A 22625-nucleotide genomic window follows, 5' to 3' on the forward strand; every position below is an offset into this window, starting at 1 on the left:
ATTTGTTACCTAAATATCTGTTAGTTTAACTGTAAAATGTGATAAAACTGCAATGAAAAAGATTATATAGCTCAATATATGTTCTGAACTTTATAAAGGTCTCATATTTTAATCCAAGTAAAAGGAATTATTCAGCAGAGCTTTACGTGTGCATTTACATCCAATCTGCTTGTAGCTATGGAGTGCCTATTTATTAGAGATGTCAAGTAGAAAACAATTAACCTCATCTGTGATGAGAATGATTTATGGAATAGGGAAAACCAAAGGAAATGGCAGAATCTACAGGTTATTAGTCAAAAACTAAATGAAAAGTCATTAACACAAAATTTCTGAATGAATATACCTCAGTGTGTGTTAAAGAGAATATAAATGCAATATTTTTCATGTCTTGTTAACTTAGGTCATAAACTCCGCTAGATATGCGTTTTGTATTTCAAAAAACCCCAAGAATAACTAGGTTTGCACTAATACTAATACTCATTACAAGTAATTGATAGTCAGAAAACTAAAGAAGTGTAAGGAAATTGCAGTGAAAATGCAGCTGACATAGTAAATCATATGTTTTTTTTAACTATGACAATATGGAAATAAAATATAGTATGTGATCATACAACAACACTATCACCCTCTAACTCATTAATAAAACAAAATGCAAAGCTTATATATTTTTTCAAACCTTAAATAAACTCTTATATCACTTTTTTTTCTTTTTGCACATACACATATACACAAACACAAACTATAGTAGTTTATTTGCTGAGGAAAAATGCACAGTGCAATGGGCCATATCTGGGTATTTCAGAACAAGAATAGTAGTAGTAGTAGTAGTAATAATAATAATAATAATAATAATAATAATAATAATAATAATAATAATAATTACTAGTAGTAGTAGTAGTTGGCAAATGTGACACCAATCCACAGGAACAACCAGAAGGACAATTTGGGGAACTTCAGATCTGTCAGCCTGATTTCAGTGTTGGGAACAGCATCTCCCACAGGCTTCTCCTGCAGAAGCTGGTTGTTCACAGCTACCAGGAAACATTTAGATTGAATATTAGGAAAAATTTCTTCCCTGAAAGGATTATCAAGCACTAAAACTGACTGTCCAGGGAAAAGGATGAGGTAGCATCCCTGGATATGTTTAAAAGACAGATGTGGTGCTTAACAAAAGGTGAGAACAGACAGAAGCTAATCCAGCAATATTTTGATTAGATATTAGGAAAAACTTTCAGTGGTGGAACTGGTCTCGCAGAGGTGTCTTGCAATCTCCATCCCTGGAAATAATAAAAATACATCTCTGCATGACCCTAAGCAACCTCATCAAAATTGTAAGTTTGAATGTTCAATGTTGACTCTGCTTCAAACAACAGCTGAGACCAACCACATCCCAAAGGTCCTTCACTCCAGATTTTCTCTAACTTTATTCTATCTAAATGACTTGATTTGTTGCAAGTATTAGTAATTTAGTGGATTTATTTTTTATACACATAGAACTTATTTCTGGAGCTATATGTTACAGAAAACCACATTCATGCAGAAAGAAAAATATCTCAGAGAGGCAATCCCCCAACCCTACCCTTGGTATAGGATTTTGAAGGGAGTTTGTTTTTCCTTCTTTCATGGTGGCTTTTAAGTAATATAAAAGGCAAGTAGATCACTGTGACTGTTATGTGGTTGAATACACCAGTGAAGTAACAACTGCAAATTCTTGTTTGTGTAGTTTTTCTTTTGTCCTTGCTTTCAAACCATCACACTTTTTTTCAGATATTGCTGACAAGAAGCCCAATAGTTAACTATTGATCCTTCCAAGAATGTTTCTTAACAGGCTTAAGGAATTTCTTAGCAAGCCCCCTCAATACCAGAATTACTGACAGGCACTGAGTTACATGGTTTACAGTGGTCAGGATTTTATCCCTGCCTCAAAATACTCTTCTCATCAAGAGTTCTATGCTAAAAATTGAAACTCCTTGGTCTCAGATGACATCTCTGACATCTAACAAAAATCATCATGTTTTCTCACCAAGCTCCTGATAAATTCTCCTCCTGATCCCAGAAAAGTAATTTTCAGCTAGGTAACAGACACAGCACTTTCATCCTGGAGCTCTGGCAAGAATGCCAACCAAAGTTTTCCTCTACCAGGATTCAGTGATCCCCTCTGCTTTTGCAAATGTAAGAGAATTCAGAACAAAGTGATTTGAATCTCTCACACACAAGTCTGAGTCTGCCCCACCTGCTAGGCAGAACACAGTTTGTCACTAACACTGCACCATCAATATGAGCTGCAAATTTACCTTTCTAGTTAAAGACAGTACAAGAAGGAATATTCAGATAGTTAACAGAATTTCCAGAATTGTCTCCAGCGACCAAACAATACAGTGCAAGACACAGAGTTTGAAACATGCTCATCATGTACTGCAGACATAAAATGCCCTGTCTAGCAAAGTCAGAGCTATCAAGAGAAGCTATTTAGATCAAAAAGGAGGAAGAAATCATTCTGATTAGGAGTTATATACAAATGGGAATGATCCAAAGGAGGAGGAGTTATGTATAATTGAGGGGGTTCAATCAAAGACTGGAAATAGATACTTCAGCGAATGAAAGGGAAATCCAAAGATTTTTACATATTATAAAGAAAAAGTAGCTTGTCCTGAAAGCTCTGCTTCAGCCTATTTAAATGGTGTACCAGAAAAATCAAATTTACTCCTGCAAATAATTCTAACATTGAAAATGATGATTTTGATCCAAAATGAGAACTGATTGGAAAAAAAAAATCAACATTCTCTATTTTAATTTGAAATACCTCACCAAATATATGCTATATTATTTAAAGTTAAAATAAAAATAAAATTCAAAAGGTATAACAATAACATTTTGGGGATGTCCAAAAAAAATTTCTGTAGTTTCATTGACTACCAGGAATCCACAAGGGAAGCACAACTCTGTTCCTGCTCAGGGAATTTTTTGTCCTTTGTGGGTTTGTATTTTAATCACTAAAACAAATAACTACAGATTTCCCCACCTTTAGTACTTAAGCTGAAAATTACAGCCTCTGCTCATTTGAATGTCTAGTCAAAAATGAATTACCTTTTCCACAACATGTGCTGCAATCATTTTCCTGTTGCAAAGATCTATGGCTTAAATGAAAGTGCACCCTTTGCATCAACATTTCCAAGACTTACAAACAATCTGTTTGGGCTACATCACTGCCAGATAATGTCAGAAAAAAAATAGATTGGACTTGAAACACTAAGACTGTAAAAGCCTTTAAAACACCCTGACATCATGGTAACACATGCCAGGGGCCATTAGCAACTCTAACATTACCATCCCAGGAACATCTGAACACTGTTTCTAAAAATAAAATAGTAAAAATTTTAAAAGGAATAGGAAACAACAGGATCAGGGAAAATGATGATGTTTCCAAGAGATGTTTATTCATGAGGATCGTTTGATTCTTGTATTTGGTTTTATGTTACCCACACAGAAATCTTCATTTCATCTCCTGACAGAATGTTCATGCTGAGAGTGCTATTCTCAGTTCTACTATTAATGTTTCATTAATTATTTCTACATTCCTGCATATCTAAATAGGAGGGCCAGATGTCAATAAACAACACATTCCATTCAATCATTAGAAACTGATGAACTATAAATGAAAATTTGTGTAAAAGCATAAAGAGATAAAACAGAGTGAGGGTTAAATGATTTTCAGATTGACTGCTCTCACTCATGGCTTCTAACAGGAATATGTCAACAAGGTTATAGCACATTGTATTCACTTCTTCTTCTCTTATCCCAAAAAGGCAGGTTAGAGGCCTAAAGATATTTTAAATGAGGAAGCAAAGATATTGGTCTTTTGCCTTTTGTCTAGCACAAAAACATCTCACAGAGCAATTCTTTGCTAAGGATTTCCACACCACACTGGAGCACTGTTATCTATTCACTTCAGGCTTTTCTGTGAGAAGTCTGTAAAGCAGGCCATAATCGTATGAACACACATATGCAATCCTAAGCACAACACAGAGGTATCTACCCCTTGAGAAAAATATTTCCCAAAAGTTACCCACAACTATAAAATTTTTTAATATTAAAAGTTCTCTGTAGAGTTCTCATAATTGCATTTCCTGTTCCCAAAATTCTCTTGATTATAATCAATTAATATAGCAAATACAGAAAGTCAATTAACATTGAAGTATCTTGGACAGAATCCCACAATGCTTTTCAAGCTGCCAATAAACAGATTCTGTGTGATAAAAATTGTCTAGCAAAAATATCTTCATACAAATTAAATCTGGGGACAGCTTTATTTAGTTCACTTCTTAGCTCATTCTTCCTTTCTACCACACGTGGCATCTACAGTGCAAATGCAAATTTACACATTTTTGCACTCTTCAGTTAGAAATCCCACCTAAAGTCACCTTTCCAGTTCTCCACACTATGAATGAAGTGTTGGGTTGGGTTTTGGGTGCCTTCTTTTTTGGTTGGGTTTGGGATCCTTTTGTTGGTTTTGTTCTGTTTATAGTGTGAAGAGCTTCTCCCATGAGATTGCCAGCTGGCAGAAGAGGTGGCACCATTCAGTCCCTGGCTGAGATTGTACAGTTCAAATTATGAACTGTTGTAATTCATCACAGGTTCATTTATGTAACAGATTTTTGTCATGCACATGTCAAACCAAATGTGAACCAAAGGAATAGCAAAGGCTTTTATGAAGAGGCAAAAATGCATGTGAACAAATGCAAGTAGATAATCTCTGATTACAAGAATATTTATCATATTATAGGTAAGTTTAAAAAAAAATCTCCTGTCATATCTCAATAAGCTGCATCCTATCTAGTTAAGAGACAGGTCAGTATGAAAGCCAAAGGACTGAGTTCCTTGTTTTTGCAAGTTCCCTGTCCATCAAAGCTTAGGCTAATTGTCCTTTTCCCTGTTTTGATAGGATGGGCGCTCAGTTTGCCTTTCATCCCCTTTAAAGGGAAAGCAAGTAGGGGTAACATTCAGGTAATTTCCTCTAATTAAATCATGTCATGAGAGCTAAATGGTGTGAATGCTCACCAGGAACTCTTATTCTGATACACCAGCTACCAGCAAATTATGAGTTGCCAAACATAATCAAGAGAATGAATTACAAGAGCTATCAGCAGTGTCAAGCTGGATAAGGAAATGTATGATTATTGCTCAGCCACAGCTGAGAGATTCACAGTAAAGTGCAGAAGGCTCTAATTAATAAAAACTGTGAAATATCAAACAAATTTTTACCCCAACATGATTATGAATTTCAAGTAAAAACAAATATTTCAACCATTCATCCTGAGTGCATTTTCCAGTTTCTTAAGTACTCATATATTCTTTTCATACACCATTCACCACTGCAGTATCTGGAGTTCTGAAGATATAAATCCAGGTTGTATAACAGGTCTATTACTAATGCCTTTCTACTGGAAGAGCAATACTTCTAGTTTTTGATAACAAGCACTTTCATCAAGCACACTGGAAAATACCTCAGGGAGAGGGCTACTTAAGATACCTTTAGGATTTTCAGTCCTTTCAGCCTCCAGTCAGACACTTTCTATTGAGAGCATTTGCACTTCAGATTTGTCTCATGGAAACAGCATCAGCAGATAATTAGCTACAAGTTTGTTCACTTTAAATGCCCAGTGCAAAACCAAAAGAGAATTAAATTCAAGCTTAGGGAAATAATTCTCTTTCAGCAAAAAGATTTTAGGCATCCCGACTAAAAGTAACACCAACTTGGGGTGCAAATATTCAATTTCTGTAGGTACTGGTATTCACAAATGTCAACTTATTGACAGAATAATCATCTCTATCAGCCAGCTGGGAATACACAGTAGGAATCTGTTGATGTCTCTTCCTGAATTGAATCTCTGTGGGACACATACTAGTTATTATACCAGTGAGAATCACTGAATGCCCTGGTGGTTAGAGTGCTTACCAGAGAGACATCAGTTCCAGGCTCTAGTCACATATTTGTAGAAATGTTTAAATATTTTGAAAGAAACTGAGGTCTTCCCTCTCTCCAGAAGAATCTCTAACCAATAAACTAAAGGCACTCTCTCTCACTCAATATCAGAAATTTCTTATTTACCCCAAGAAAGATAAAGGCTTCACAAGGAAGGATTTGAAGGCTCCCACTGAAGAATCCTTCCAGCTAAGTGGTTAGGGAATCTTCCTCTACACTCATCTCTACCTTTATCCATGGTTCCATCACCAAAGGGTCTTTAATCCAAATAAAATGGAATGGGAGCTCTTCTCTCACACTCTGCTGAGAGTCAGATCTGATCAGTGGATCTGCACCAAGGGATCTGTGAGTTATCTGATGCACAGGCTACACCTATGCCAACAAAAACCTGTACTCAGCTGGCAAGCCCATCTGGAATGTAGGAGATTAGCTGGGCATTCAGCTGATAAACGCCATCAAAAGGCTGGTATGTCTATGAATACCCAGTACTTGCTTCATGCTGGCTTGGATTAATAGATGGCTGCTAAGCGTAAACTTCTGGAGATTTACATTTTGAATTTGAAATGCTGGAGTATTCACTCCCTCCTCCTGGGTCAGACCCCAAACCAGAAGAGCACCAAAGGACAGAAAAGGTGACAAGATTTGAGGAACAGAAACAGGTAGATGACAGAAAAACTAAGAGAGTCCTGGTTTTACATGGCTGCTTCTTATTCATCAACTCACTAATCAAATCACTAATCATCATTCCCTGAGTGCGAGACAAACCCAGAAAGACCAGGAAGGGCAAGGTATGGGATAAAACAAGAGACGCTGCTAACAGCAGGGCTCAGGCAGGGACCTGCACTGAAACACAGCCCAATTGCAAGGCAGGAAGGGAGGGAGGCTCCAGGCTCCCCACAGCCCCTTGAAAAGTGGCCAAGCTGGGCACACCATGACATAATTAAGCTATTTCTATCCCTCTGCAGATACTACTGCACCCCTCATTTTAATTCATAGTTGTTTGATCCTTATGGACTGGAAATACTCCAGTGAGCCACAATATTCCTTATTATGAGCTCTGATCCCTTTAACACCCACCTATTCACATGCTGTAATTGCAGCATTCTGTAATTTATATATTCCCATACACCATTTCTTGGTAGTCTTTAATATATAGGCTCTCTCCAATTCACAGTAGAAACAAAATTACTGCCACAGCTCAATGACACAGATGTTCTCTTGGTTCCTTTCCTAAGGAAATCTTGCAAATAAATTGTATGAAAAGTGGAAGCATTAGGAAGAAAAAGCATTTGTATACATATTACCCTGACTTCCATAAAGAAGAACCAGAAGAAAAATTATGATAAATGAAGTGTTGTGGAAAAAGGAAACATTATCCAGAGTAGATCTAAGAATATCTAAAAAAATATCCGAGATTGTTTTTTTGTGTTAGGTTCCATCCCTCACCAAAAACTTCAAACCATTTACATTTTACATGTTTGCAAAACACCTTCTCAGCTACCAGCACAGACATCTTCATAGTTAGTAAACTGACAGAAAATTCTAAGCATGATTCGAAGTAGTATGAAATGCAACAGGCTAAAGGAATTGAAAGTCAAAATGTGCCTTTGCTGAAAATGAAGGAAGTTCAGAGAACTATCTGAGATTTATCTGCAATTACAGCTACATTTATCTCAAGTCAGTCATGGTGAATCCCATGAGTGTTGTCCCTGTCATACATTCACCTGGGAGAAAGAATCACAGTTAAATGACAGTTCAAATACATATACCTAATGAAATTTTGATGGCTGTTTTCATTCCCCAGTCATTAGTCTACATTTTTAGTGAGAAAGTTTAGTTACAAAAGTAGGCTGAATGAAGAAATAGAATGACTACTTGAAAAGCAGCTGAATCTGGATTTAAATCAGATTATGTTAGCATCTTTGCAATTCCACAAGAGTAAATAATGTTCATTATTGCAATCACACCCTGCAATTTCACTTCTGTGATCAGTATAAATAATCAGTGGTGGCATTTCACCATTAAAAATTTTTTTTCATAATAAAAAGTACCATAACAGATCAATGCTTTAATTTACAGGTAAGAAACTAATTCAAATTGTATATTTTGTTTCCCCTGAGAAGTTCAACTGCTGAAGAACATTCTCTGAAAATTATTAATTCAAAACATGGTCTTGTTTTTTAAACTGAGTTTGTGCTTTCCATCTTCAAACCAAAATCCAAAGGCTTGAAACAATTTCCTCACCCCCTCTAATTCTTTATTTATTTTTCTAGCACAGAGATGAAATCTCTTCTTTAGTAGAGAAGAGCAAAGCCTGTGAATTTCCTGTGTCTAAACCCCATGGTCACAGACTCACCTCGCCAGGGACTGCTGATATCCTATTACTGTGCTCTTTTGAACAGAGAAAAAGATAATAATTTCAGGAAACCATCTGTTTGCCTATGATAAACCTTGTTTTCTCCATAAAGCTGGAATTGGAAACTTAACTCTGGTAAATTATTTTATAAATACTGCAGTAATAAGGGACGTGAGGGTTGCAATTCCTTTAGGCTACATTATATTTCACTACTGCTTCACTTTTTAGCTGGTTTGCAGTTAAGCAAAAGGAAGTGGGAAATTAAGTACATTTCCCAGTGTGAATATCACCCAGAACTTCCAGAAGTTGAATTGTTAACACATCTGTGTACCACTGAGCACCATAAACAGAATACAAACCAGTTACTTTTCTAAATTGTGGGTGCAGGTTTTTGTGCACTTCAAAGGACTGTGTTTTAAAGGAAATCATTCACTCAGAGGAGAAATTCACTCAAAACCTTCATAACCCACCCACCCACCATAACAGCAATTGTGACATTATTCTAAACCCAATCTAACAACTTCTAACAACTTCTGACTTGTTATGGAAATACTGTTTCCAAACTGAATGTGCAATTCCATGCATTTATCTCTTACTCACATTTTCTGCAGAGAAACCTGACACATTTCAAGTACCAGGAAAATAAAACTCCTGGAGAAGAGGTAATCACATAAGCATAACTTGTAATAATAACTGAACACCAAGAGCACCTCAGGTAGAAAAGGCAGAATGGAATTATTTAAATTGAAAAATTAGTGAGAGTCATATTCTTTGCTATAGTTGAAGATAAATGTATTGAATGATCTCAGAGTATCTAAGTTATCTCTGGTTTACTGCTAAATCTGAAGTAAATTATTATTCCTCATAACTCTTTTGTTATTTGCCATCCCCAGACGGATGATAGGAAAAGAAACCTTAGTTTTATTTACATATTTTACAGCTTTTGTCCATGCCATACTCTCCCTTCTATTTCATTATTATCACCAAGGAACAAATTTTTCCAGTGGAAGCAGAATCGGGGTGAATACAGCCAGCAAATAAAAGTATTAATCTGTCAGTGCATCAAGGTCTTTTAAAAAATAAAAGTATTTTAAGTCAAAGGTACCTAAAAAGTCAAATATTGGGAAATTGATGATTAAACACCTTAGAAAGAAATTTGTTCTGGGAATTCCACTTAAACACATCTGAATGGCAGAAATTGCACTGGTGATTTGTCCATGAACCTCCATTTTTAGCTGCAGCTGCTCCGGGATACTTTTAAAAGAGAAGAAAACATTTAATACTTTTAAATGAGAAGCAGTCCCTGGAATTAGACACCTGTTGAATTTGAACTTCCAGGGGTCCAAGCAGCTGTGGTTTGGGGCCCAGTAACTGTGATGAGTCAAAACTGTTCCCAGTCATGCTGAGGAAACAGAAGTGTCACACAAAACTTTTTGGATCTCTCTTCTGTACACCACCACCTTCCTGGCCACAATCCTCCAGACTGCAGTGATCAAAATAACACCAATAATCTGCCAGCTGACCAGACCAGGCTCCCAGCAGTGGGCAAGTCAGAGCTCAGGAGGGATCCTGAACATCCTGAAAAAATCTGAGAGGAGCTCCTGTCACTTGCCAGCTTTTCAGCACAGGAGAAGGAAGTCTCACTCAATGAGGGCTGGCAAACCCCCAGAGTTAACACCTGTCAGCAAAACACAGAGCTGCAACTCATAATCCCCAATGCCTGCATCTGTGTCATGGCCAAGAGCATCCTGAAGAAAATACACAACTGAAAGGTATGCCTCTGTGTCCTTGGGTGAACTTGATAATCTTAGGTTTTTTTCAATCTAAACAATCTGTGATTCTTGTCTGAAAGTGAAGTGAGAAACTCTTCTGATTCCTGAGTCTGTGCAGTACAGGCCAAGTGTTCGGGCAAATGACTGCAAATCATAAATAACTGTTTTTGAGAGGATTTCTCCAGGAGTAGGAAAGCTCTTTCCCCCATTTTTAAGCCCCTCTATATTTTAAATCTCTGATCTTGAGATACCAGGGATTTGGTTTGGAAGTTTTTTGTTGGGTTGGTTTGGTTTGTCTTGTTTTAAAAAGCATCCAAAACCATGCAACAAAGCTTCCTATTTTCTAAATTCCTCTTCCTGGAAATCCACAAACTTTCACACACACTCCTAAAGCAGCAGTTCAGCTAATCAGCAAAAGGGCAACACAACTGAAACCAACAGCTTGTGCTGGGAAACTTCAGATAATTGTAACAGAAAAGCTGCTGCAAAGTTCAACCTGAAAATTAGCCTGCTCTGAGGCACGGGGCTGCTCTTTGCTGCTCCATGCTGTGCTGAATGAGACTCCTTCAGTGAGGAGCTGGGATCTGCAGGAAGAAGCATTTCAGAGAGATCAGGACAGAACAGCAAATGCTCAAATGCCTTCCCACTCCTCGAGCTTCTGGGAACAAGAAGCTGTACAAGGTAATTGCTGAAGTAGTTTCACTACACTTGGGAAAACACAAAAGCTTTACAAAACGTATCTTGTGAAAAATCCTGCAATCCGGCCAAGTAAGAAACACCAAAAGGAACCAACATTGCCAGAACACGGACAGAAGCCCGTAGGGCTTTGTAGGTCCTGTCAGATTTTGGAACCAGCAAGGTTCCACTCCCCACAGCATGATCATGGTGCTTTACACATCTCCTACCTAATCTGATTTCACAGAAGCAGGCAGCACCCCCTGCCTCGAAAAGAGTCATCCCATGACGACTGAGCATTGATACTGAAAGCTTAAATTAATGCACAAACAAAAAAAGGCTTTGGGAAGAGAACAAAGTGGAACTATGCACTGAGTTTTTCTGACAAGCCCCAAACACTGCCACCACCTCACCCACTCCCCAGGCTACCCAAGTACCAATTTATTAGCATTTTTCACCAACCTTGGGAAAAATAATATGACATCAGGTAAGTTTTTCCGAAGGAATCAAAGTCTCTATTCCTACCAAAGGGACTCATGCTGAAGAACCATCCATGCTATCTTTAGGTAATCCAAGCTCCTTTTACACAGCATAAATATTCAAAAAATCGCACAGTGGTTACCACAGCAACAAAGTGAGCTGTGCTGCACGAACCAGCTCCATGGCTGCGGCAGGATCTGCACGACAATGGCTCTCATTACTTGCTACTTTTCACCCCATTCCCCTAATTGAGCCGTGCCAGTTCACACAGCTCTGTGTCTTCCAAACTTGTACACATCCTCCTTCTCGGCCAACCCTGCACACCACCACCCACAGCTCACACCCAGCTCGGAGCCTGGAGCAGCCAGTGCTGCACCCACCTTCTTGCCGCAGGGAACTGCTGAGGATTTGGATTATGTGAAAACCTTAGCTCCTTGAGAAGAGGTAGACTCATAGCAGGATCTTCAGACACATCTTTAATCAGATCACACCTTTAATTGATCAATAAACACAGCAGCAGTACAATACCAGGCAAATGTCAAAGCAGATGACAGAGGCTCTGGAGCAAGCCCAGTTTTCTGCTCAAGAGCAGGACATCTCTTACTCTGGCACCACGGTCACAACCCCAGATGGGTCTGGTAGCACCAAAAGCAGGAGTTTCTCCACTTATCAGAAGGAAAGAAATGTGAGATGGGACATCAGGATGAGCTACTGAAGCTGCAGGGGACAGACTGGATAGCTTACTGCAGATAAATCAGGGCAAATGCCCAGCCTCAAAGAAAGGAGTGTCACAAGAAGCCTTTCACACACAGACTTGCTTTGGCAAATTGCCCTTTGAGTACCTTCCATCCCAACATGCTCCCAAGAGTCATATGCTGCTTCACTCAAAGCTGGCTCCCTGCATAAATAAAACTGTCAGATTACAGCAGATTATTTTGTCTCAGCTAGATCTGCACAGCTGAGCTCAACGGCAATTGCAGAGTTTTGGAGAAGGCCAATAGCACATCTTTTATCACATGGCTTTAGCTCCCCTATTACAGATCTATTTTTTGTGGTTTAAGATATTAAGAATAAGAATGATCTATATAACAAGCCTGAAACCCCCGTATTTAGGCAGCCTGTTAACAAGTTTCAAGCCTTACTCTGAGGAGATGCTACTTGTTCAGCAGACTCTCAAGAAACTTCAATATCGAAATGGATCTAGTTAAGAATGCTGCTTACATTTGCACAGTGCAGTGGTTGCAAAGTCAAAGTCCCACAAAGTTCACTTCCAGCATTACAGATACAATTTTAGCTTCCTGTAAGAAAAGGACATTTTTTGTGAAGTGGATTCAGGATTGTAAAAAGAAGCTTGGCCTCTACTCTGTCCAAGCAGTGCAGTGGAGACCTGACATCCAGGGTTCACAGCAAGGGATCGTTTGCTGATGCAGTAAAAGAGACATAGGCTAAGACATTGCAAACACCAGAAGAAAAGACATGGTCTGAGTGTCAATCAATCAGAAAATAATTTTCAGAAGTATCTGGAATATATGAATCACAAAATGTTTGATCTGCAGTTTTTTAAGTACACAAAACAAGTTGTGAGCAAGACCAAAACTCTACACCAAACATTCAACAAAGAGTTTATGGGGAAGTTCCCTAAATGGTAAAAAGCATATTTTTCTGTAACTGTGTTTTGAAAGGAGACCAACTTTTGAGTTCCTGCCAGAATGCACTTCCTCCCACACACAGGTCCTGTTTCTAAGAAACATGCAGTTAAACAACCACAGGAATAAAAGTCAGTTCAACACTACCATCCAGACTCACCTGCTGTGCCCTGAGGAGCAGCACCTGTGTGTCAGAGAAGACACTGGCTTAGCCCAGGAGAACACAGCAAGGATGCTGCAGTTAAGAAGCTGCAGCTCAAGGAGACCACAAGATTAACAGGCTGTAAAAGGACAGAGTCTCCAAAAACAGAGACTCCACTCTATTTCTATTACCAAGACATCCATTCCAATATTTAGGCTCTCACTCTGTCCTCCAGCCTCAACCCTGTAAAGGTGTTTTATCCTCTCTTTCACACTAAAGCAATCAGTTTTCTCTCTTGCCTGCAGAATATACTTTTTGGTTGGTTTCCCAGTAAAGTGAGATTGCACACCCTGTCTTCTATGATATAAAGCCAATGTTGTTCTGCAATGTCTCATCCTTTTGCCTAATAATTCAAAAACTGCAGTTTAAGATCCCTAAATTAGAAGAGCTCTTCCATGAGCAACCTGTGGTCAACATACAACCTACCAAGCACCATCAAGAACCTCACTAATTGTCTCAATTCCTCCTTCTGCACCTGCCCCAAGCCCAATACTTTTCTCCTGTGCAGCCCACTGGACAGGAGCAGGGATGCTGAGAGACCATGTTATCCCATGGGAATCACAGTTTCCTTGGCAGGCTGCACAAGGGTGAAAGCCAAAAGCAGGGCTAACTCTCCTCCTGTAGTCACAGAAGGAGCAAATGTCAGAAAGGGGCCTCCAGAGACAGCCTACTTTATTCTCTGTCAAACAGAGCCTGGTCCTGGGTCATGGACAGCCAGCACCTCCTGCCCTGCTGGGGAGGGAAGGGTTTACAAGCAGCAGAGCACCTGAAGTGACAATGCTGGGAAGGCACAGCTTCAGGTAAGCTGTGTTTTCAGGAGCTCACTGGTAGAAACTTATGAAAAACAGAAAACAGTAAAACAGACCCAAACACAGAAGCAGCAGGCTCCTTCCCACTGGAAGGAGACAATTCATTTTCTTGAGTTCCCACAGTTATTTTTGTGACATATCTGGGGAATATCTCTCTGTTTTCTCTCAGTGTTCTGTGTACCTGGACACAGACAAGGAGGTACTTACCTTGTACATCTTAAAGCATCAGGGCACTGCTGCTGTTTCTCCCAACAGGCTTTTGTGTCTCCTGCTTGCTCAGAAAAGGCACCTGCTTTCAGCTGAGGTACAAGGGCCTAAATATACCTCACTGGAAAAAAGTGCCTATAAAGGTATGGATATATTTATAACCACGAGAAGAATGCACTCAGAAAACTGTTTGCCCTGCACTATGGGGATTTTTGAAGGAATTTTGAATGAGTTAGAGATGGGACCTCTGAGTTTTCAGAAAATGTGGTTTATTTTTCTTGTCTTCTACACAGGCAGGAAGAGTGAGTTCAGCTCACATCTTTACTGCATGGTTCAGAAGGTCACAAGACCTTTATTTACAAGGCCTTTTAAGGATTTATTGACCGATAAAACACTGCCAATAAGAATATTTATGGTTTTGACGCAATCTTTAAATATTTAATCATACGGACCCATGCTACAGTGTAAGCTGTCTTAGCCAATCATGTTATGACACACAAACCTACAGTACTGCATTCTAAATTCCTTGTTTACCTTTGTAACTACTTTTATTTTTTCTATGTCCTAACCTCTAAAACTCTAAACTTTCCTCTTATGGTGTCTCTGCTTTAAACTCAAAATCCTCATTCTCACTTCTATCACCTAAGTTTGGAAGCCTTTTCCAATGTCTCAAATCAAATCCAGTGTTTAATTCTAAGCTTGGGCTTACAGGTCCAAAGTTCTGAGAATTCTCTGCATTTCTGATTCCAACACTGCACATAGTGCAAGGAATCTCAGTTTTCTGCTCACTTTCCATAAGCAAGCAAACCAGCTGCTGGCAGATGTGTGGCTGCAGACCTGTTCCAAGAAGGCCCAGATACAACAAAGGAATTGCAGACAAACCCCAAGGCTGTTTGCAAGCTGAACCATGGCACAACACAAGGCTTCAGAAAAGGGAGACAAATTCAAGAAAAAAGCAATTCCAGCCTCAAAAGCAGCTGGACAGAGCAAGCATACGAGCTTAATGACTTTCCTTAGGCCAGCTGCTACAGGCACATCACCAGCAGAGATAACCACTCCACCTAGCAGAACACAGAATGGGATTTTTAGGCTGATTCTGGCTCTGTATTAATTTTTCTGGATTTTATTTTTGTTTGGTTTGTTTTTTGTTTCATGGTTTTGTGGGTATTCTCAGTGGTTTTGTTTTTGTGGAGTTTTTTTTCCTAGTATAAGTTTATACATACGTTATCAAATAGAAATAACTGCAATGAACATAGCCAAAATTGCATTGGCATTATTAAAATGAGCATTCTATGGAATAGTTCATGTAATACAATAGTCATACAGAGAATTTTTTTTACATAGTACACAAGCTTCATGCACATAAAATGATAGCATGCACTTTAAAAAATTATTATGTACAGTAATTTTTTACAACTGAAATGAAATATCCTGAACAGCTCTAAACCTGTGCTGTATCAGTGCTGATCTGTCCAGATTTCTTAAAAAATCTTTGACAAAAAAATTAGGTTAAATTACTTTCAAAGGAACAATCATGATTGCTGCAGTAATTTCATTTATTTTACCTAGGAAAACTGGAGAGCTTGGAAAAGTCAGATACTTTCCAAGCCATAATTTTCCCCCTACATTTTAGTTCAAGAACATGGCCTTCATTGTCTGGTGATTAAGAAAAGAAAAATTAGGCAACCTGAGATCTTAAAGTATTGGTGCTCATTAGCAGAAAGCACTGCTAAACTCTGGTAACCTTGCCATATTTATTTTTTAGAGACTTTTAACACCTTTTATTCCACGGAAAACTACAGCCATTGCAATTTTTCTACAGGGACAAATCAGACACAATATTAAGGGAGGGGAAAACCCTCATGATTAATTTTAAAACCTCCTAGAAATTTCATCTTAAGGCTTTCTCTGACACAGTGATGCCACTGAAGTTGGTAATGAAACCACTACTGTACAACTCAATAAACCCATAATAAGCTCACTACCTAAAGAGTGTGGGTGGTTCTATCCCTCTTCATTCCTTGGTGAAGAGAAACGTCAGAACAAAAAAAAAAAACAGAAAAAAACTCCAAAAAACCAAACAAAAACCAACAAACTATAAAGAACAGGAAAGAATGATCAAAGTTATGGAAGAGCTCCCTCACAAATAGAAACTAAACTAAATAGATCAGACCTAGGTCAGGAAAATGGTACAGCCATGATTATTTCAGTTTCTGGATTATTATCTAATATAATGAAAAAAAATATACTGACATATCCTGGGCAGTAAGGTGCAGCAACTGATAAAAGTCCCCTGAAACTTTCAAAATATATTGAACTTTAGATATATTTGTTAACAAAAAATGAGACAAGCTTGGGTCAAATCTAAATTTGAGATTTTCAGATTTATAAATATCTCATTTCTATAATAATGCAGATTTAAGAAGTAAATACCTCTGAGTTGGTAAGAGCTATGCAACAACAATAAACTAAATAAAAGGAAGCTGAATTATGCTATTTTTAATACATTGTTTAATGTATTCAGATACTTTTCCTGGCAGAAAAGCAGACTATCCATCAAAGTACAGTAGCAGCTGGCAACTGTATGCACCAGTATCTAATTTCTCTAAGGATAAAATTGTTGCAGCTAACAAAAGTCTGTCTTTCTATGTTTCCTTTCAAACTATTCCAAAATTTTTTAACAGAATAAATAGGAGTAGTAATGCAAGGAAAAAAACAGTGATGAACAAAACAGATGTTATGAGTCAGATCCTCAGTTTGAATAAATCAACACATTGGGTAAAGCCAAGGAATAATTTGTACTGCTTAATAATCACGTCTCTATATCAAAGATGGTTCTCCATGAAGCTCCTGGAGGACAAAACTGGTACAGAGAGCTGAGCAAAGGAGAATCCAAGCAAGTTCCAAAGGAGGACTGGCAGGGTCTGTGCCTGCCCCAGCCCAGGAGCAGCCTGGGCTCCCCAGCCCTGCCCTGGCAGCGCCCCAGGGCTTCCAACACAGGGCTGGATCTTCATGGAAAGACCTGAGTGTCGGGCTGGTTTGACCCTTATGAGATACTTTTCAGTATAAAATTAACTTGTTTTGAAGGTTTGAGTGCTTTCAGGCCTCCTGGCTTTGCCAGCAACCAAAGGAACAAATAAGAAAGGACCAAATACATTTGTCTGTTCTTGGACCCAGAAGATCTTCCTGTGGTTCTCTCTGTTTAGTCATTTTTGATAACCTTCATGATTCATCTGTGAGTAATACTCACATTGCTTCATTCCCACTGCGCAGTGCTGCAGTATTGTTTCTGGAAATAAAATCCAAAAACTGCAATGCTATAATGTGAGATACAATGAGATACAATGCCCTTGGTTCTCACTCAGAGTCTGCAGGTGTTCCAGATTACCAACGTCATAAAAGCTTCTGTGTTATTCAGAGAAACTATAGGAAAAGTACTCAGCACATACTTTTCATCAGCCATCCCATTTTTGTTTGACTGTGTATTTATTTTAACTGTCAAATTACGATTCTTGTCAAAACATATCGCCTTCTTTCTATCACCATATGCCAAGATAAATCTTCACATTCTCACTTGAATGTCATGACTGCTTCAGCATTTTGCACTGAATATTTCTCAAGTGTAGAACAATCTTTGAAGTAATATATTCCTTTACTAATAAAGTAACAAGAAACTAAGTATCTCTTATTTTCATTAATTTCCACATCAACTGTTCTGTGATGTTATGACTATGGCAGGAAATGATCTCTTTGCCTATAATTAAAAGCCATAAATTTGTCTGTACCTGTCATAAATATAAAGGACAAGATTTCAAGAGTGTAAAGGGGCAAAGTGCCATCTAATTAAGCGGGCCCTTTAAGTCCTACTTTCAAAATTTAGCAGAACATGGAAGCCGCTGTCTCATTTCTTCTAATGAATATTATAAAAATATGATATAAGTGAGAATTGTTAGTCTTGTTTTCATTGGCTATAAATGCAAAGTGGGCGTCCAACCACACTCTTCAACACTAAAACTAATCTGTCCTGTTAGTAGGTTTGCCAAGCTCTTGGAGGACTTTCTTTTCATATAGAAAAGAACCCAAATAAGTAAAGTTTATCACCAAAATAGTTGGGCTGGAAAAATTATCTACATGCAAAAATCTATTTTAAAAATCCCCAAACTTCCTCAAGCTTAGAGACAGACAGGAGCTGTGTGAAAATATACATCTTGCTGGAAGGTTTGGGGTTTTTTAGTTAGTGAAACCCAAAGTAACTGGACAAAAATTAAAACTTGGCCAACAGTTTACTGATAAACTGTTAGCTTGGTTTGTGCTCTGGAGTCCACAATGGTGCTTAAGAAATGAAAAATGCAAAACTGTTAAAGCTCCCCTATCTCTTTTTTGGTGCCTTATTCTTTACCAAAAGAGAAATCACCCATATGCATCATTGTCTTAAGATTATTTTTATATAGTTATATAAATATTATTGTGATAAAATAGTGATTTTTTAAAATAAATGGCATAGTTGCAGCCTTTCACTTGACCCTTCATTGTGAAGGCAAACACTACTTTACAATAAAATACAGTAACAATGGAATTCCCTCTGCCTTCAGCTTGACTCTCAAATGGTGCCAAAAATCTTGCAAAGTGCCAGGCTTGCAAGCAATCCTCCATTCCCCAGCCTATTCAGAGACCATGCCTGCTGTTTCTCATCCAGAACACCTTTATACAGAACATTTTGCTTTTAAAACAAGTCTCAAAATTGTAAACCAGGCGTGACCACAATCCATAAAAATTCTCAAAGTAAGGAAGTTAATAGATTGAGGTGTCAAAAAAAATACCTAATTACTTTAAAAGATAGCTGGAGCAAAGCAAAAGTCAATAGATAAAGTTGATCTGAGCCAGTAAAAGAGTTTGCAAAAAAGAGATACAGAAAAAACCCACAGAAGCTAAATCATTTTTATATCAAATCCATAGTCACACAGAATGTTTTTAACCAGCAGGACTACAACTTCTTTGTGACAGCTGGGAGCTGAATAATAAGTTCATGCAACATTTTATCATATCTGCTTTACACTTGTTTCTAGTTCCATTCTATAATCCCAATATATTCCCTTCTCAATTTATTACCTGCAGGCTTTATTAGGTAAAACTTCTAAAAGCTAATATTATGTATTTTATCTACTTCTGAGCTGGGTTTTGAAGACACTATAAAAGAGGAATTTTGGAAAAAAAAATTTAAATTAGGATTTTTTTTCACTTTTTTTTTTCATTTACAATTTTGCATGTCACATTTTTAATAACGAGAAGAAAACATCAATTTCCAACAGGTCATGTGTATATTTACCCTGTAACTCCAGATTTAAAGAATCAGAAAAAGAAGACAAGTTCAGCACCACACAATAAAAAGACATAGTGACTTTGCAAAATGTTCTAATTTGGTCTTAAAATATTATCCAGCTATTTAAAATTCTAAAAGATTGTCATCTCATATGTCTGAATCACATGAAAAACTAAATAAGCACAAGACTGATCCTCCCTTTACAGATTGTAGCTACACACCCTCCCACTAGTCACTGATCAAATGCTTTATTTCACATATCCAAGGAATTTAATGCAAAATCACCCCCTCCAAGTCTTAAGTGTCACTTTCTGGACACAGACCAGCACCTCAAAGAATCTTAATCCTTGACCCTGCAAGACAAACTTGGAGGTAAAACCTGAAATCATGTCTCATCATAGATAACTTCTCAATTTTCCACAGCCCTGAGCAGTCCACTTATTCTGTAAATGGAGAATTAATGACTCCTTTCACCCAGAAATATTAGATATTTGAAAATGTTCAATCACAGCTCAGGGTATTTTAGAAATTTACTCTGGCAATGCTCTCACAGAATTATTAATAATTAACTGCCTTTATAATACAAAGCCTCTCCATCTAGGAGCACAATGACCCACCACTGAAGGGTAATTTTCAGCCCAATGACCCTGTGATAGGTGAGGTACCAATGATTATCTCGCCTTCCTTCACTTTGAAGATCCATTACAGAACAAGACAAAGGACTAGAAAACATCAAGTAATTTGGAGAATGAGGCTGTAGGGGCAAAAGCCTGGATGGGAGGGTTGTTTTCTTCCTGAAGCTACCAGACTGAAACCCTAAACAGAGTGATATAATTACAAAACTGCTTCCTTAAAATCTCCATGAGCTGCTACAGGAAAAGAGTTTCTAGCTGGCTTTACAATCCAGATGTAGGGAATAGGTTAAGGTAACACAAAGGTAGAAAGCTTTGGGGAGGAATAAAAGGCAAAAGCCACCAAATCATGATTCAGAACTGCTTTTCAGTTCTCTGCCTCCCATAATTAAAAAGAATGAAAGTTGCACTTTATCATGGTTTTTTAAAAGACCTGTTAATAAACTTAATATTACATTAATGCATGGGTGATTTGCTGAATAAGAATGGAAGCTCATTTATTTAAAAAGGCCATGCACAGAGTAAGTTCCCATTCAAGAATAGCTGAGAACCTTGTTTAGCAGGGAATAACATTCAAAAAACAAGAATAAACCCACTCTATACTTCATTTTCTTCTAGAAATTATTTTAATGGTTCCAAGTGAATTAATTTAACAATATTTGAAGATTGAAAATCTGGTTGCCAAAATTATTCAATTAAAACACAAAATGGCTCATATCACTTTTTATTTACAACTATATAAGGGATTACATCAAAGAGAATGCCTTACAATTACTGTGATAGTCAGAAATAAACAAGTATGAAAACAATTATTTGCCTCCAGAGTGGATAACACTTCCAGTTTAACAGTCACGAGCAAAGTAATTTGGGAAGTTTATTAAGATAATGGTTTTACAGGCTTTAATTTATTGAGACAAAGCCACATTTATGCAGAAACATTAGGACTCATTTGATATCAAATATTCTTCCTGGAATAAAATTTTCACATAATTACTTCAAATAAATGAGGTGTTTACAGTCAATGAACTGATTCCCTTTAATCTGTTTCTGAAATAATACGTACTTATGGAAAAATAGCATAAGTTTTTTTCAAATTAAAATTAACTTTATAGTGAAACAGATGAAGTGCCTTCCTAAAGAAATCCTTTTACTTGAATAAATGTATTCCTATATAATGTAAACAATTCATTTTCTAACTATGCACTGACTAGGTCTCAAATTGCTGACTCATTTCTCAGGTTCTTGTACAGAGAATAGGCATTATCAGATCAAATTGTCACACTGTTGAGAAGCTGGTTTTTTAATACATTTTCAGTGTCTTGGACCAGACCTACTGTGAACAACAGCAGAGTGTTCATATCCAAATCTAAATTAAAGCAACATTTCTGAATCCAGTGAATGTTGTTGCAAGTGCAACTTCTATGTATCTGCTTCTCAGTATTTAAATTAGGGAAATCTTATAGAAATCTTGCAGGGAAGATACATGAACAAAGCTCTCTCCACAGTCTTCTCATCCCTGCCAAGAGATCTGTTTGTCAGTGGCAGATGAAGCTCAGCCCCCCTGTGATTTACTGACTCCATGGTTCCTGACTCAGGCTGGGAAATCTCATCATGTCTATGCACTGAATAATTCACAGCATCAAAACAGAATTCCCTGAATAATGGGAACAAAGGAGTATCAAAAATATTGCTAGTGGACCACAGAACCAATGCCTTAATGGTAAGGTGATTTACATTCACAGTGGCATTTTAAACATATTGCTCAAAGTTGTCTTCAGCATTCAGTCACCTCCAGTAAAAAAAAAAAAAAAAAAAAAAAAAAAGAAAAAAGAAAAAAAGAAAGGAGTTCTTTATATTCCTGTGTTTCAGCTTGTGCACATTGCGTCTTGCCGTCTCACTAGACACCACTGAAAAGGGACTGCTCCATTTCCTAATCATCCTCCCTTCAAGATATTTTCATATATTCAAGCAGTCCTGCTGAGTGGTTTCTGCACCAGGATAAACAGTCCCAGCCTTTCTGCATGTGTGAGGTGCTCCCATCCCTTAATCACCTTAGCAGCCCTTTGCTGGTATCCTAAAAAAGAAGTTTTCCTCCTAGCTGGGCATAGATTGAGCCCCTGCCTGAGCTGAAGTTTTGCAAATGTGACCTCCCTCAACAGGCAGCCCAGTACAGAACAGGCTGGCCTCTCATGGCTGTGAGCAATTCCTAACATCTGAAGATTTCTAAAGGCAAAAGGAGTGAAAAATTGAGTCCTTTTGAGTTCAGCGAGTAGAACTCTGCTAAACTTCAGTAACTCCATAAGCCAAACCCTATTCTGTGCCTACTGCTTGTCTCTGATGGCAGATGTGTTCATAATACACTTTACCCTGGAGGAATTTGTGCATTTTTATGTCAATCCAGTAATGGTAACCTGATTTACATAAAGTCTACCAATGCAATTCTAAAGCTCTGCAAAACTATTCTCCAGGGTTTGGTTGTTTTGGGTTCCAGTTGCTGTTCCTTTTTTTTTTTCTTTAAGAAGACTCAAATGCATTATATTAGG

The 22625-nt window shown here is 37.8% G+C and overlaps 1 long non-coding RNA gene across 8 annotated transcripts in view; it reads right to left on the reverse strand.

Annotated features, from left to right (window-relative positions):
• Positions 1-22625, reverse strand: part of LOC106629284 (uncharacterized) — a 154715-nt gene that overhangs the window by 61107 nt on the left and 70983 nt on the right. For 2 of the 8 annotated variants that reach the window (XR_012582708.1, XR_012582709.1), the window contains exon 1: positions 11249-11605. The exons of 2 other annotated variants lie outside the window; for them this stretch is intronic. This is a non-coding gene — a long non-coding RNA (uncharacterized LOC106629284). Of the gene's footprint in view, positions 1-11248; positions 11609-22625 lie in introns of those variants that run through there. 4 more of the 8 variants (XR_012582703.1, XR_012582702.1, XR_012582707.1 and 1 more) reach the window with 3 other exon arrangements.

Source organism: Zonotrichia albicollis, chromosome 14 (genome assembly GCF_047830755.1).
Source record: "Zonotrichia albicollis isolate bZonAlb1 chromosome 14, bZonAlb1.hap1, whole genome shotgun sequence".
Taxonomy (NCBI): domain Eukaryota; kingdom Metazoa; phylum Chordata; class Aves; order Passeriformes; family Passerellidae; genus Zonotrichia; species Zonotrichia albicollis.